We start from the raw sequence: 14561 nt of genomic DNA, 5'->3' as shown, positions 1-14561 counted from the left end.
TCTTGTCGCGGGCACTAGGCCCACCCACACAAGTGAGGTACGTTTTTCAATGGGAGACTTTAAGAAATGCGGTATGGGTGAAAGTTAGTGGATCACACAAAGATTCCAGAAATTTTCTTCACAGCAATGTGAAGAAAAAGTGGTTTTTTTAACGAAGTTTGAGGTTTGCAAGTGATTCTGGGTAACAGAGCCCGGTGGGAGCCAAACATGTCAACCCATTCTGGATTTTCCTGGGTGTCTAGTTTTGAAAAATGTATAGGTTTTCTAGGGTTCCCTAGGTGCCGGCTGAGCTATGGTACAAAACCACAGCTAGGCACATTTCAAAAAAAGGGTCAGTTTTCACTGGAAAAATTTGATGTGTCCACATTGTGTTTTGGTATGTTTCCTGTTGCTGGTACTAGGCCTACCCAGACAAATGAGGTACAATTGTTATGGGAGACTTTGGGGAATGGTGAGTAGAAGTTTGTGGATCCGCACAGATTCCACAACTTTCCATCACTGAAATGTGAGGAAAATGTGTTTTTCTACAAAGTTTGAGGTTTGCAAGGATTTCTGGGTAACAGAAACTGGTGGGAGCTACACAAGTCACCCCATCCTGGATTTCCCTGTGTGTCTAGTTTTCAAAACTGTAGAGATTTGCTAGGTTTCTGTGGGTGCCGGCTGAACTAGGGTTCAAAATCCACAGCTAGGCACATTGCAAAAAAAGGGTCAGTTTTCACTGGAAAAATGTGATTTGTCCATGTTGCGTTTTGGCCCATTTCCTGTTGTGGGCACTAGGCCTACCCAGATAGGTGAGGTACCATTTTCATCTGGAGACTTTGAGGAATGCGGTATGGGTGAAAGTTTGTGGATTCACACAGATTCCAGATCTTTCCATCACAGAAATGTGAGGAAAAAGTGTTTTTTTTTTACAAAGTTTGAGGTTTGCAAGGGATTCTGAGTAACAGAACCCAGTGAGAGCCACACAAGTCACCCCATTCTGGATTTCCCTCTGTGTTTAGTTTTGAAAAATGTATAGGTTTACTAGGGTTCCATAGGTGCCGGCAGAGCTGTGGTATAAAATCCACAGCTAGGCATGTTGCAAAAAAAGGGTCAGTTTTCACTGGAAAAATGTGAAGTGTCCATGTTGCGTTTTGACCCATTTCCTGTTGCGGGCACTAGGCCTACCCATAAAAGTGAGGTACCATTTTTATTGGGAGACCTGGGGAAATGCAGTATGGAGGAAAGTTTGTGGATCCACACAAATTGCAGAACTTTCCATCTCAGAAATGTAAGGAAAATGTGTTTTTAACAAAGTTTGAGGTTTGAAGGGATACTGGGTAATAGAATCAGGTGAGAGCCGCACAAGTCACCCCATCCTGGTTTTCCCTGGGTGTCTAGTTTTTAAAGATGTATAGGTTTGCTAGGTTTACCTAGGTGACGGTTGAGCTAGGGTTCAAAATCCACAGCAGGGCACATTGCAAAAAAAGGGTCAGTTTTCACTGGAAAAATGTGTTATGTACACGTTGGGTTTTGGGACATTTCCTGTCATGAGCACTAGGCCTACCCACACAAGTGAGGCATCATTTTTATCGGGAGCCTTTGAGGAATGCAGAATGGGTGGACGTTTGTGGTTCCGCACAGATTCCACAACTTTCCATCAAAGAAATGTGAGGAAAATATGTTATTTTTGACACATTTTGAGGTTTGCAAGGTATTATGGGTAACAGAACCTGGTGAGAGCCACACAAGTCACCCCATCCTGGATTTCCCTGGGTGTCTAGTTCACAACAATGTATAGGTTTGCTAGGTTTCCCTAGGTGCCGGCAGACCAAGGGTACAAAATCCACAGCTAGGCACATTGCAAAAAAAGGGTCAGTTTTCACTGGACAAATTTGATGTGTCCACATTGAGTTTTTGCCCGTTGCTTGTCACAGGCACCAGGCCTACCCACACAAGTGAGGTACTCGGGAGTGTTTGTGAAATTTGGTATGGGTGGAAGTTTGTGTCCACGTTGTGGTTTGGGCCGTTTCCTGTCGTGTGCACTTGGCCTACCCAAAAAAGTGAGGTACAATTGTTATTGGGAGCTTTTGGGGAATGCTGGGTGGGTGGAAGTTTTTGGATCCACACAGATTCCAGAACTTTCATCACAGAAATGTGAGGAAAATGTGTGTTTTTTCACAAAGTTTGAGGTTTGCAAGGATTCTGGGTAACAGAACCTGGTGAGAGCCACACAAGTCACCCCATCCTGGATTTCCCTGGGTGTCTAGTTTTCAAAACTGTATAGGTTTGCTAGGTTTACCTTAGTGCTGGTTTAGCTAGGGTTCAAAATCCACGGCTAGGCACAGTGCATAAAAGGGACAGTTCTCACTGAAAAAATGAGATTTGTCCACATTGCCTTTTGGGCCGTTTCCTGTCAGGAGCACTACACCTACCCACACAAGTGAGGTACCATTTTTATTGGGAGACTTTGGGGAATGCGGGGTGCATGGAAGTTTGTGGATCCACACAGATTCCACACAAGTCACCCCATTCTGGATTTCCCTTGGTATGTAGCTTTAAAAATATATTGGTTTGCTAGGTTTCCCTAGGTGCCAGCTGAGCTAGGGTACACAATCTGCAGCTAGGCACATTGCAAAAAAATGGGTCACTTTTCTTTGGAAAAATGTGATGTTTCAGCGTTGTGTTTTGGGCCGTATCCTTTCGCGGGCAATAGGGCTAACCAGACAAGTGAGGTACCATTTTTAGTGGAAGACTTTGGTTAATGGTGGGTGGGTGAAAGTTTGTGGATCCATGCAGATTCCAGAACTTTCCATCAAAGAAATATGAGGAAAATATGTTTTTTTTTAACAAAGTTTGAGGTTTGCAAGGGATATTTGGTAAAAGACCCTGGAGAGAGACACACAAGTCACCCCATCCTAAATTCCCCTAGGTGTCTAGTTTTAAAAAATGTATAGGTTTTCTGGGTTTCCCTAGATACCGGCTCAAGTAGGGTTCAAAATCAACAGCTGGGTACATTGAAGAAAATCGTCAGTTTTCACTGGAAAAATGTGATGTGTCCACATTGCGTTTTGGCCCATTGCCTGTCATAGGCACTAGTCCTACCCACACAAGTGAGGTACCATTGTTATCGGGAGACTTCGAGAAATGCAGTATGGGTGTTAGTTTGTGGATCCTCAAAGATTCTATTACTTTCTATCACAGAAATGTGTGAAAAATGTTTGAGATTTGCAAGGAATTCTGGGTAATAGAACCTGTTGAGAGCCACACAAGTTGGACTTGGCCCTTCTGGCAGGTTCACCCCTGAACTTTTTTGCTTTTTACTGGTGACTTGGTGTGGTGATTTTTTGGTTTCTGCGCACTTTCCCTGTGTCCCAGGGTAAAGTGCGTGTGCACTCTGAGTGCATGTGGTGAGATAGGCCTGCTCTCCCATAGGAATGCATGGGGAATGTATGTGTCCCTAGTAGTTCCTGATGCGTGGGGTGTGCAGGCCCGAGTTTGGTATGTGCGGACTCGTGGGATTGAATGCTGCGCGATAATGTGTGCGGCGTGCATGTACCTAGTGTGGAAGTGCCACTTCTAGAAGTGGGCACTTCGGTGTGCAGTGTGAAATGTGTGCCTTGTCGCGTGATTGGCTGGTTGAGGTCATGTGACGGGCTAGGGATTCCCCAGAGTCAGGATGAGTCACCCAGTGGTGAATGGGGAGATCAGCAGCTAGATGGGTGGGAGGAGTACACCTGGGTCCTGAATAGGGCAGGGTTTTCCCCACACAATGCTGGCTCCACCCCCTGTGGTGCGACTGACAACCCTAGCCCTGCCAGTGAATAGAGTGAGGGGCTGAGCACATCAAGGGTGCTCCCCAACCAGCTGCGACTGGTTTTCCCCCTCACCCTGAATCAAGAACAAAGGGTTTTTCTGTATAAAAATGGGGCTGTGTCCCCACAGAAACTGTTCTCTTCCAGGATCCACTTGAGGGGGGCCTGCTGTTGCTGGGCACCAGGAGAGACCGCCACTGGGGACTGCCTCCCTGTTGGAGGGCCCTGTGAGCTGGCCCCTGGGCCCAGTCCTTGCCCCCTGCCCTTGCAAGACTTTATTGCTGGACCTTTCTGACCTGCAGCGCCTGGGAGCGCTTTATGGGCTTTAGAGCGCTGGGAGCGCTGTCTTGCTGTATAGCGCTGTGAGCGCTTTGATCCTGATAGCGGGTGCCCACCCCGCTCATTTAATTATATAATTGGCGGGTGCCCACCCCGCTTATTTACCTATTCTTACGGCGGGTGCCCACCCCGCCGTATACCGCATCTACGAGGGAGCCCACCCCTCTTGTGACGAGGAAAATCAGCGCTGCAGCCCGGTTCCGGACGACAGGAAGTCAGGCAGCGCTGACCGGGACACCCAGAACAGGAAGAAGGAGGGCGGGAGCCTACCCCGCCTCCTCCCAGAGACTCGCGCTGGATCCGTAAGCCCGGAGCAGGCAGGAGCCTACCCTGCGCCCCGGGGCATTCCGACCGAGAAGTGCAGCAGAGAGTGAGAGAGCCCCCGAGGAGCGGGAGCCCTCCTGTGTCCGGTGAGGCGCCCGGTTGAGCCCGTGAGCTCCGCATCCAAGTCCAGGTGAGTGAGGGGGCGGAGGGATCGAAGTCACGAGCCGGCGAAGGCTCCGATGCGAGGGGAGCATTGTGTGCGTGCTCAGAGCGCTCACAGTGGTGCCCACGCTCCTGGTTCACAGTTGCCCAGCACTTAGTGGGCAACTGCCACGTTTAGGTTGTGGCCTCTGTGTTTTGGCTTGCGCAGCTTGCGCAGCCGTGCCCTGACTTTGCTGGGACGCAGGGCGTCCTAGCCCCGACAAGGCCAGTTGGACTAGGGACTGCCACAGATAGTGGCTAATGTGAGTTTTTGCGCCATTGTTCCTTTCCTGCACCTCTGAATGTGTTTATGCGTCATGTGCTTTGCTTTACACCTCTGAATGTATTTTATGCATCCTGTGTTATACTTAGGTGGTTGTTTCTCTCCTAGTACAGGTGGTGCTAGTGAGGTCCTGATTCCCTGCGCAGTATTTTCCTAAGGTGGTTAGGGTTGCATAGGTGGTACGTACCTGATACCAGTAGTTACTGGTTGTGTGCTATATATGTTATTTTGTACTACAGTATTTTATATCCTATGTGCTAAGTTCTAAGAGTGCTAATTTCGGACAGTGGTCCATGTGGCCCTGTCCCCTGTACATATTATCCCTTGTAAATTCTGCCCGTGCCTGTTGGCACATTGTAAAGTGTGTGTTTTTATCTGATGTGTTGTGTATAATACAAAGGTTATTTTTATATAATACCTTGTGTGGAGTTTCCTTTGTGGTGGGCCTAGGGTGTTGTTGCTGGGTGCGCGCGCAAACGCTTTACACATTGCCTCAGAGATAAGCCTGACTGCTCGTGCCAAGCTACCAAGGGGGTGAGCAGGGGTTATCTTTGGCGTGTAACTCCCCAGCCCTGACTAGAGTGGTGGTTTCTGTCTGGCTTTGGTGCAAGCCTCAGCCAACCAGAAATCCCATTTCTAACATCTCCCCATCCTTGATTTCCTTGGTGTCTAGTTTTCAAAACTGTATAGATTCACAAGGTTTCCTTGGGTGCCGGCAGAGCTAGGGTACAAAATCCACAGCTAGGCACATTACAAAAAATGGTCAGTTTGCACTGTAAAAATGTGATGTGTCCACATTGCGTTTTTTGTCTGTTGTGGGCACTTGGCCTACCCAAACAAGTGAGGTACAATTGTTATTGGGAGACTTTGGTGAATGCTGGGTGGGTAGAGTTTGTGAATCCTCGCCGATTCCAGAACTTTCCATCACAGAAATATGAGGAAAATGTGGGTTTTTTGCAAAGTTTGAGATTTGCAAGGAATTCTGGGTAATAGAACCTGTTGAGAGCCACACAAGTCACCCCATCCTTGATTTCCTTGGTGTCTAGTTTTCAAAACTGTATAGATTCACGAGGTTTCCTTGGGTGCCGGCTGTGCTAGTGTTCAAAATCCAAGCTAGGCACATTACAAAAAAGGGTCAGGTTTTACTGTAAAAATGTGATGTGCCCACATCGCCTTTTGGGGAATTTCCTGCCACGGGCACTATGCCTACCCACACAAGTGAGGTACCATTTTTATTGGGAGTCTTTGGTGAATGTGGGGTGCATGTAAGTTTGTTGATCCACACCGATTCCAGAACTTTACATCACATAAATGTGAGGAAAATGTGGGTTTTTTCACAAAGTTTGAGGTTTGCAGGGGTCTCTGGGTAACAGAACCTGGTGAGAGCCACAAAAGTCACCCCATTCTGGATTCCCCTAGGTATCTAGATTTAAAAAATGTATTGGTATGCTAGGTTACCATAGGTGAAGAGCTGAGCTAGGGTTCACAATCCATAGCTAGGCACATTTTTCATTGGAAAATGTGATGTTTCCACATTGTGTTTTGGGCCGTTTCTTGTCGCGGGCACTAGGCCTACCTACACAAGTGAGGTACCTTTTTTATTGGAAGATTTTAGGGAATGCTGGGTGGGTGAAAGTTTGTGGATCCATGCAGATTCCAGAACTTACCATCAAATAAATGTGAGGAAAATGTGTTTTTTTTTTGCAAAGTACGAGGTTTGCAAGGGATTCTGGGTAACATAACCTGGTGAGAGCCACTCAATTCACCGCATACTAGATTTCCCTGGGTGCCTAGTTTTCAGAAATATATAGGTTTTCTAGGTTTCCTTAGGTGCCGGTTGAGCTAGGGTTCAAAATTCACAGCTAGGCACATTGCAAGAAAAGGGTCAGTTTTCACTGGAAAAATGTGATGTGTCCACGTTGTGTTTTGGGTCGTTTCCTGTCAGAGGTACTAGGCCTAGCCACACAAGTGAGGTACTATTTTTATCAGGAGACTTTGGTAAATGCTGGCTGTGTGGAAGTTTGTGGATCCATGCAGATTGCAGATCTTTCCATCAGAGAAATGTGAGGAAAATGTAGGTTTTTTGACAAAGCTTGAGGTTTTCAAGGGATTATGTGTAACATAGCCTGGTGAGAGCCACAAATATCACCCCATCCTGGATTCCGCAGGGTGTCTAGTTTAAAACAATGTATACGTTTGCTAGGTTTCCCTAGGTGCTAGTTGATCTAGGGTTCAAAGTCTACAGCTAGGTACATTGTAAAAAAGGATCAGTTTACACTGGAAAAATGTGATATGTACACGTTGCGTTTTGGGCCATTTCCTGTCGCGGACACTAGGCCTACCCCCAAAAGTGAGGTAGCATTCTTATCGGGAGACTTAGGGGAACACAGAATAGTAGAACAAGTGTTATTATCAATTGAATTCCTTTGCATTTCATCCTTCCAAATGTAAGACAATTTTTTTTTAAAAGAAGTCATTTTGAAAAATGACCTCTAATTCACGTACTTGTATGGGTTCTAACAATTTTGTAGATGTGCAAATAACCATTGCTTCTAAACTGCATGTTTTGTTCCCACTTTAGAAATATACAGGTTTCCTTGGTATCTATTTTTCACTCTTTATATTTTACCAAATGAATTTCTGTAAGCCCGGTACACAATGAAATATCATTGCAAGACACAGCTCAGTTATTGGCTCTGAGTTGCTTGGGTTCTCGGTGAACCTACAAGTCCTATATATCGCCACAACCAGAAGGGTCCGGCACATGCAACAGTATATTGTTTTAAAAAAGAAGTTACAGGTGAAAACGTTAGCACAAATGGCTGTTTTTGTAACTCAATTTCAATATTTTTTATTTTCAACTCTTAACTTCTTTAAAAAAGAGCCTGGAAGTATCTACACAAATGACCCCTTGCTGAATTCAGAACTTTGTCTACTTGTCAGAAATGTATAGCGTTCCAGGATCCATTATTGCTTTCACACCCTTTTCTACCACTAACTAGAAGGAGGTTGAAAGCACAAAAAATAGCCAAAATAGGCTATGTTCTAGAAAAATGCCAAAACTGGGCAAAACATTTAGGTTTTTTTTACACAAGTCTGCCTGTCACTGAAAGCTAGGAGGATATTGATTTCAGTACCACAATCCCTTTGTAGATACCTATTTGCAGGGGAAAAAACAAGCGCTTTCTTCTGCAGCACTTATTCCTGATTTAAAAAATATATGTTTATTTAGCTGTATTTTGGATAATTTCTGGGTCCCCTCCAGGAGAATCTAGAAACCCTGGGTACCTTTAAATTCCTCATGATGTTAGAAGAAAAGGATGCACATTTGGCGTGGATACCTTGTCTGGAAAAAAAGCTACCAGGGTCTAAGCGCAAACTATCCCAAATAGACAGAAAAAGGCTTGCAGCACAATGGCCTAGCACCGAAAGGGGCTAAGCTTTAGATCCTTCGTGAATAGCATGCACATTTCAATGCACATACTCAGTTGATGGTGCCATGTAAACCTTGTGTTACCAAAACATGGTAAAAGGTGGTAATTATGTATAGGCCTACAGTCTAAGCTGTGTATGTATACTGTTAGAAGAAGGTAAGGATGATGTGAGGCATGTATATATTCAAAATACTTACACAGGACAGAGCAGTACTCGTCAAACTTTTCTTACGGAGCCAGTTATACCGCAATGGCCTCCTTAGAGTGGCACACAATGGTCATACCACATATAGCATGGCCCAAAGATATGCATTTCTGGTTTGAAGTGCTGAGAATGTGTTGTACATGTGTAATGAGTCTGTACTGCCTGCAGAGGGCAAGGAATGATGAAGAATTGTGCCTAGATTTGTCCTTGGCAAAGGCCGAGAGGCACAGTCACTTTGGGCTGCACTTATGAGTCACAGGTTTGCCTCCCTGTAGTTCTGCTGATCCTTGGCTGTTTCCAAAATGAGTCCCTTCCCCCGGTATTTGTCCAGATTGCTTTTGCATGTTGTAAATTCTGTATGTTGTCAGAGGTCACCCACCTGACCTGATACTTATTTCTTTTGTCCCACACTGGGGATGCGTGTGATTGAATTAAGTCATGCCATTTACTTCCACAGGTGTGTTGTAACTCTTTCTAACATCATGCTTGCATTGTACAGTCCTAATGCTCATGTGACATTTTGACTGTCCTGGAAGTACCTTATGTGTGAGACAATCAACTTTTGTGGTTTCGCAGCTTGTTAAAAGGAAACATATCCAACTAGGTAACTTAAAGTTTGCAGCTCTCATCCTTGTGTCAGAACCACATATGGCAAGAGGCATGTCCTGTGATGCTATAACCAACCACTCAAACTCTGTCACACATTGTATGGTATCCTTTCTGTTGTCCACATAACCAGACAATACAAGAATGGACACATGTGAGCCTTTTCATTGTGACCGTAGTGTTTTCTGTCAATCTTTTCTATGGTGTCAGGCGGTATGTACCGTATGCATTTTGTGAATGGGCCTGGTGGTTACAGGGTGTGTACAAACATGCACAAGTAGGATATTTCCTTAGAAGAACTGAATGGTGTGGTGTGTGCCACAGTAGCTCAGCACACACTACCTGTAGGATGGACCTAGCCTACATGGTAGTAGTGTGCTGTCTTTATAAGTGTAGAACAGAACCTGGATTGAGGCTAGTCGGCCTATGCCTACAAAAGTGTGTATACCCATGTATGTGGTGCTAAGCATGTGAGAAGTACAAATGTGGTGTATTAAGAATTGTTACTTGCTTGTGCTAGATGTCTCCAAAAAGTGTTATTGATCGATTTGCTAGCAGTTACAATGTTTTACTTCATCTCTTGTCTATATACAGGTCAACGCCCATCAGAAGCAGGGAATGTGGAAAGCCATTGCCTGGAAAGTGCTTTCCCTGGAGGTCTACCGCCAGCACAGCATCTGCTGCAGGAAGAGGTGAGAGAACATGAGATGCTGGACCAGGAAGATCGTGGAGGTCCAGCTGGGGTGTTATATTCCAGAGTTAGGCCCATGAAGCGAAGCAACTTATTTCTAACATTGTCCTCACAAATACCATTTCCAGCTGTGTCCTTTTGCACATATTTGCATGTAGGACAATGTTGGATTTGTTTCTCTGAAACCAAACTTGTTTTCACTTCTAGCTTAGTGAAACATTTTCACAACGCCCTGAACATCATGTACAAGGTCTCGTTTTGCACTATGTACAAATGTCATCACTATCTTCATCCACGGGGCAACAGGGCTATCTACATATCGACACCATCACTAATCTATGAGCACATGGCAAGGCTGCTTTTTATTATAGAAGAGGAACATTCTGATAGATTAGTAGAGGAGGTACTTCCGCTGACACTGAGGTTCCTTGCATGCTGAGAAATCCCCATGCAGCAACCCGACATCTAGTGAGGAGTGTCCAGTTTGTGACCAAGATGAGGGCCTTCATTCTATTCCATCAGGTAATGGGGTTGAATTGTCCCTTGGGGAGATTCTTGGCTCTACACCTACACACACTCCAGGTACACTTAGAGTAGGGTTCGCATAGTAGGAGTACACCAGATTACTGCTTGTTTATTTGCCTTCAAATATATATTGATTTAGCACCATAGTAGAACTCTACCTTCTATTTAAGCTTCTGGTGCTTGTAATCATGTCTATCTCCTCCTGTCTTCTAATCATTGCAGCACACGTATTTTATGCAAGAATAACTTTGCTTCAATAAATATTATTGAAAAAGTCCTACTCTGTATTCCATGCATATTTCTTTGAGAATAAGTGAGCATGAGTGACTGATCGAAAGGTTCTGCACTGTTTCCACAATCCCTGAGGAATCAGGGTTGTCATGTTCAGTGGATGCAGAAACCATTCACTCCCTCGTAGGTTAGGGAGGCTTAAGGTGGCACTGTGAGCTAGCTGGTCAATAGGCCAACATATCCTGCGGGGTTGTCTGGAATCAGTCTTGACACTAAGCCCTTAGTTTATGTTGTCCGAACAATGAGTAGGTCCTACGGCTGGGTAGGAACTAAACAACAGGGGAAGTCCCCTCAATGTGATAGGGGCATGCACCAGACACTGACTCCTCTAATGCCCAACATTCTGGTGGTGGCCTACCTAGAGCTTGAGGGGCAATTGAGGACCCAATAGCAGGTAGGAGGGGTGAGTAGTGGCCAAGTCAGACACTGTGCATTAACATTTTCCTCCTCTTAGAAGCAGCAGTTTCCCCATCAACAAAGTAGGTTACTCATGCCCTAAGGATTAGCAGTGTTGTTGCATGCGTAGGTCTTGTTGTAGGTGCATGATGTTTCACCAAGACTTGAGTATTTTGGACCGGATTCAAAGCTGAGTCAAGTCACATGTCTATCTTCAGAGTTGTACAGACACATGGCTGAGTAATGTGATAGTTCACCTACATATGTTTAAGGTTGTGTGTATCTGCTGTCCCACACAGACCACATGTCATCTTTGTGTCGGGAGGGATGCTCCCCAATACTGTTTATCTTGTCCTTGGGGCCTTTTACACATGACATGGCATACAGTGCACATAGGATGCAGACAATGAGCCATACGTGGCCTTAGTAAGTTAGGTAAATACAGCATTTTGAAAAGATGGCAGCTTACCAGTGAATTAAATATGCCAAACACGTGCTGTCCAGTCATACCATATTTAAAGGAGAGAGCACTTTAGCACTACAAGCAGTTTTACCAGAGTCCTAAAACCAACAAAAACAGTTCACAAAAAATACAGGAGGAAGACCAAAAGTTTGGGGATAACCCTGCAAATAGGGCCAAGTCCAACATGTGTCAACTATCTTTTGCAGCTTTTTTAACCGTTTGTTTTACCAGTTTTTATCTTGGTGCAAACATATTTAGGTGATAGTGACCATGGCACAATCTCTTTCTTTAATGCACTTGTATACGTGCAGCAAAAAGCTTCACATTTGCATCGCATCTCGACTTACTGAATACCGCCTTCAATTTGCCTGCACATCCTTGGCTAGTGCTGAGAAAAGTACTGCTGCTGATGCTGGCGCGCGTGCACTGCTGGCATCATCTGGCAATCTGAGGCTAATTGCCCGACGGAAGGGATAAGTAGGACAAACTCGGCAGGAGATTCATACACTCTTTCAAATGTAAAAGTCAGCCAAATGAGCACATACACGGCTGGCAGAGCGAGCCCAGGAAGAAGTAATCACTACCTCATTTTTACAAATTGCCTTTTGTAATAGTTGAGGAAATGACCTTTAATTTAAAAAGGAAAGATGTTGGTATAAAAAAGTACCGGAATAAATGGTGTTTTCAGATGAAACTGGGACTAGTGAAAATTGGTTGGAGGGCAGGGAACATGGCCAGATTCTCGGGGTGTAATTGCTTGTGATTGAGCCCTTCACAGCTCTAGGCTTCCAGATAAGGGCATCATTGAGAGGTGGGCGGTCACTGAGCGTCTGCCAACTGTCGGTGGATGCCACGCTCCCTCACCTCGCGGTTTCCCAGGCTCATGTACAAGTATGGAACCGCTTTGTTGTCCCATCTCGTCTATGGTGAGCTTTCTGATACTGTTTTTTCCTGCTTGGAACAGCTGTGAATAGCCTGGCTGTCCCAGGTAGAAACAAGCATTGGCAATGCCTATAAATCTGGCGTTAATGTTCTGCACCCTGCATGCCCATTGGTACACCACTCTCCTGCACTCACGTGTGCAGGCATTATCTTCTGGTGTACTGGCAATAGGAGGTGAGAGGAATGAAGAGGCATTTAGAGCTGAAGACGAGAACTGAGCTCTTCAGGACAAGTGCGAACAAGTTTTTTGTGCACTATGCAAAGTCTTAAAAAAGTCCAAATGGAATTTAAGAGAAGCGTATTGTGGTAAATTCAGTAACAGATGCAACAGTTGCATTTTGCACAATCTAAAGAGATGGGTATGACATTGAGCAAAGCCAAGCAAGATTGCATTCCTGTAACCCACACTGAATGATACAGCTGCCTGGATCAGCAAACTACTCCTTTGAACTAAAGGACTAAGAAGAATGTGTCTTGAGTTATTCAAAAGAAAATAGCACATACCAGAGATCTTGTTATGTCGGTAGAGGGTAAGATAAGCAATGATGGTAACACCAGCATTTTTGACCATTGTAGCAGGGGAGGAGCTGGTTCAGTGTCTACCAACCAGAGGTGGAGGCCAAAGGATGATTCTCTAGGACCATCACCCCCATTTTAGCTGCATTCTGCTTCACAAGGTGTCTGTCATCGAACATGCACCTGAACTAAGCCACTGCAGAAGTTTAAAGAAAATGTTAAAGTTACTACTGGGAACAGGAATTACACAGCAACAACATCAATGAAATCCAAGTAAACTAAAAGTATTAAATAAAAACTCCACAGTGTCCAAAAATTGTTAACTAACGTTCAATGTTTTTTTGTTTTAAAAAAAAATGAAAAATAACTTTTATTTTCACACATAAATACTAAACATAATATTACAGATAGGCACAATAAAAGTGCGACTTCTCAAGCACTCTGTTTGAGATGGTCTCTTCACGTTTAACAATGAATACTCCACCCTATAGTGATTGTCAAAGAGTTCACCTACTGATGGGCTAGAAACTGATACCTGAGCAATACACACTATAAGATGCGGCCCGTGCAGGTAAGAGCGGTAGGGCTGGGTTTAGAGCGAATTCGACAGACGACCACACGGGTAAATTAAATAAATAATACATTTTCACTCGTCATCGTCTGTAGAAATCCCCCCTCCCACCCGCTCTTACCTGCACGGGCCACGGCTGATAATAAATTCATATCTATTCAGTGTTCTTTCTTTCTACACATAACTAAGTATTATATACTCAAAATGATAAATATGATAAAAGTGGAATTAAAATTGGAAGCCCTCTTTTGCGTCCTCACAGGCTAGCCAGAGTGCATGGAACATAAGGCAATATGCCCACCAGCAGGATTTATTCCTAAAAATCTGCAGTGCTCCTATAAGGAGCTGATGGAGGACATGGGGCTGTTTATAATCTAAATGTTTAGTCAGTTGTTCTTAGCCTGTGGTTCTGGGACCCCTGGAGGCCTGCAAAGCCTACTCAGGAGGTCCTCAACTGCTTAGAAAATGAATTAATATTAACAAATTAATAAAGTGTATATAATAAAGAAGCAAAATGAACAATTGAAATTGCTAAAACAGTCTGTAAATGTGAAGAAATTTAAATTTGGAGGCAAAAAATTGAGTTAGCATCCTCAGATTGATTTGTGGGAGCAGTGCAAGTCCATCAAAAAGAAATATGTAGTATGGATGATGAGTGGCATTAGATTAATTTAGAAAAGCTCCAGGATGCTAATTAAAATGTAGATCATCATTTTTGTATTTGTTCGATGAATGTTTGTTTCTGCATTTATTTGTGTAATCCTTTGTGATTCCAATCTTAAACTTTGCTTAGGCCAGGGCCCCTGGCTTCCTGTAGTTACTCAGTTGGGGTCTCCAGATTCCAACAAAGAGTCAGTTGGGGTTACTGGGTAATAGTGATGATTCAGGTGGGTCACAGAAGTCAAAAAGGTTATAAACCACTAAGTTAAGTCATTCAAAATGTAAAATGAGAAGACTTCTATCTTTGTCACTACATCTAACGATCAATAAATCCTGCTAGTTGGCTTCAACATCAAAATAAATTAAAAGGATAATGTGGC

The sequence above is a fragment of the Triturus cristatus genome, chromosome 8, assembly GCF_964204655.1.
Source record: "Triturus cristatus chromosome 8, aTriCri1.1, whole genome shotgun sequence".
Taxonomy (NCBI): domain Eukaryota; kingdom Metazoa; phylum Chordata; class Amphibia; order Caudata; family Salamandridae; genus Triturus; species Triturus cristatus.
This window is presented reverse-complemented; position numbering follows the sequence as displayed.